General features: G+C 35.7%; 1 non-coding gene across 1 annotated transcript; it reads left to right on the top strand.

Moving 5' to 3' along the window:
• The first annotated feature begins 2,809 nt into the window (after window positions 1-2,809).
• Window positions 2,810-2,915, top strand: LOC121215168 (small nucleolar RNA R71). Its single transcript, XR_005910897.1, has one exon. It is a non-coding gene; the product is annotated as a small nucleolar RNA R71 (small nucleolar RNA).
• Window positions 2,916-3,327: the final 412 nt, after the last annotated feature.

Below are 3,327 nucleotides of genomic sequence, written 5' to 3'. Positions count from 1 at the left end.
CTAGTAGGGGTATGCGACAAGAAAGAAAAAAAATTGGGGAGAAGCTCTTGAGACTTGAGGCCGATGGCTAGGAGAAGAAAAATATGTAGGTTTAGGGTGAAGGCTAATTGTTTAGGTGTTGTGAAAATTATGAAGGTGTTAAGAGGTTTATATAGTGATGGATTAGGGCAAATTTTAGTTAAAATTTAGCTAAAGTAGTGACTTTGGTGGCAAGGTATGGAGGGAAAAAGTGGTGGTAAAAATTTAGGGTTTTGGGGGTTCATAGACGACAATGAGTGGGTGTTTTCCTCCTTTTCATTTTTTGGGCCTTAAGTCCACACACTATAATTATTTTCGGTACTGAGGAATTAAACTAAATCAGAAAAATAAACTGATTAGTACTTGGGCCAACTTGACCCTCTTATTAAACACAAAATAATAAAATTAAAATTGGAAATAAAATTAAAATTAAAATGAAAATTTTCTTTTGGGCTACTTAGAAAATTTCTTCCCGAAAATTTACATCAAATTAAATTCTCAGGAAAGGTTGGAGGGGTCACAAATGGTCCCGCTTAAGTTTCAATCTCCTTAGACAGAATTAATTTAACGTACAAATTCAAGAAAAATAATTTCTAAGCATGCCATTTATTCAAATGAGAGAAAAAAATTGAAAATAAAATAGCGACAAAGAAAGTGAAGAGAACATCCTTAATGTTATTGGTGATCATCACTAACCAAGGTGATGTCAAACGACCATTTATCATACCAATTGTATCCATCTAGAAAGAAGAGATAATGTTGCCCAACAATTATATTCAACATTTGATCAAAAAATAGCAGCGAGAGATGGTCTTTTTGTGTTGCTTTGCTCAACTTTCTATTATTCACACAAATTTTTCTACCCGTGATTGTCCTTAATGGAATCAACTCATTATTGTTTCCTATCCACGGCATGTCATAGGTGAGATATATGATCTTTATTGTTTACCATTGAGATTCGAGTTTCCCAAGATCAAATACTTAAGATTGGATCAAACTCTTATGTCATTCGATTCTAGCTTTTTCGCCCTCTTCTAATATAATATTATGCATACAAAAGGAAGGACTTATTCCTTGAATATCAGCTAAAGTCCAATTGATCTCCTTTTTGAATTTCTTCAAAACTTCAATCAGTTGCTTCTCTTGGCATTTGGTTAGTTCTGCTAAAATAACCATAGGCAAAGTAAAACTATTACCCAAATAAATGTATTTCAAATAGGAAGAAAGTACCTTAAGTTCAAGTTTGAGTGATTCCCTTATTGACAGTTTGGGTTGCGCGTATTCTCGAGCTTCTAACCCAACAGTTCAAACCGTGCTAGTTGAACATAGTCCCTCGGGTTGGATTCTATCAAAGCCATACTTTCCTTACCTTGTTCATCTTCCAATGGCTCGAACCTTAAGGTGTTTTCCAATGGGTCTTCTACAGAATTTCTTTCCCATTCCATAACAACTAAGGATTCTAGCTCCTCCGTTACTGAGCATTCTTCCATCGGATTAGGAAGTTGCATCATTTTAAGAACATCAAATGTTACCTGGTTGTCTTGAACTCTCATTGTGAGTTCACCTTTTTTCACTTCTATTAATGTTCTTCCCATGGCTAGGAAAGGTCTCTTCAAGATGATTGACACTTCCTTATCTGCTTCAAAATCTAAAACAATAAAATCAATAGGAAAAATAAACTTATCTATACGTACCAAAACATCATTAATCTTTTGTTTTTGGTATGCCAAAGATCAATCCGCCAATTGGAGTCTTACAGTTGTGGGTCTTACTTTATTTATTCCCAACATCTTGAAAATAGACTTTGGCATCAAGTTGATACTCGTTCCAAGATCACATAAAGCTTTACCATAGTAAAATTCTCCAATATTATAGGGTATAGTAAAATTCACTACTTTAGATTTTACCTCTTCAGACTTTTCAACATCTACCTTTTCTAATGCTGGAATCTCAACTGTCAGTTGTTTTTCCTCTTCATTGGCAAGTTCATCTTCAACCTCGACTATTTTGGGTTCGAAAGTCTTACCACTTCTTAAAACAACTACTTTATAGTGTTCATTAACCAAATTCCTTAGATTTTTTGTGTCATTCAGAAAGGTTCCTTAAGGTCTATTACGAAGCTCTGTAGCTAACTAACCTATTTGGTTTTCCAAATTTTTTAGTGTTGCTGCTTGACTTTGGATTAAGGTGTCATTCTTCGAGATGTACACCTTCAAAAAATTCTCTAAACTATTAGATAGTTCAGCTTGTGGTGGTTTTTGAACTTTTTGATTGAACCCTTGTGGTGTTGATCAGTCCTCCTCATTGGTTACTTCAAGAGAAGTTTGGATGGTTTCGTCATAAAGGATTATAGAAGTTGAATTGTGATCCTTGTCCATTTCTATTTTGATGTTGATTCCCTACATAATAAATCGACTCAAGATTTAGTAGACAATTCTCGAAAGAATGACCATCCCTACAGTATACGTAGGAAATAACGTCGAAGTGACTCAGTGGCTGAGCTGCAACAGGATTTAAATCATTAGAAGTAAACTGTTTCAACATTGAAGAGATAACATATACCTGAGCTGAGGGTGAAACGAGGGCATCTACTTTATTCACTCAAGCTCATTTTCTTGAAGCTGCTCGATTTGTCAGCCATTGGTAATTGTTACTGGCTATTCTCTTGATAATCTCGTAAGCCTCATTATAAAACTTCAACAAGAGAGCACTGTTCGCAGAAGCATCTACCACCAACCTTGTGTGTGCGTTGGGACCATTATAAAATGTCTCCAACTTGATGCAATATGGAATACCATAGTGAGGACATCTATAAAGTAACTCATTGAATCTTTCCCACACCTCGTATAGGGATTTATCATCCATTTGTTGAAAAGTGGTGATCTCGTTCCGCCACTTAGCATTTTTGCTAGGTGGGAAATACTTTACCAGCAAATGTTCAACTAATTCTTGCCATGTTGAAATTGAATGTGGTGGCTACGAATTAAGCATGCTTGTGCTTGATCTCGCAATGAGTACGGAAACAACTTCAATCTCAATGCATCTTCAGTTACGCTAGCTATCTTAAAGGAATTGATCACCTCCATGAATTGTCGAAGGTGAATGTGTGGATCTTCTGTGGGCATTCCACTAAATTGGCCCATGGTTTAAAGCATTCGAAATATCACAGGCTTCAATTGAAACTGCAGTGCCTAAATCTTTGATCTCCTAATTCCCAAATTTAACTCATTGAAAAGTGGCACAACTTATTGCCTTATAGCTCAATCCCTATCATTAGGAATAAGGATTGGATTACGAGCATTAGCAGCT

The sequence above is a fragment of the Gossypium hirsutum genome, chromosome D02 (genome assembly GCF_007990345.1).
Source record: "Gossypium hirsutum isolate 1008001.06 chromosome D02, Gossypium_hirsutum_v2.1, whole genome shotgun sequence".
In the NCBI taxonomy this organism is placed as follows: Eukaryota; Viridiplantae; Streptophyta; class Magnoliopsida; order Malvales; family Malvaceae; genus Gossypium; species Gossypium hirsutum.
Note: the sequence above shows the minus strand (reverse complement) of the source record. Positions and strands in the feature narration are given on the sequence as shown.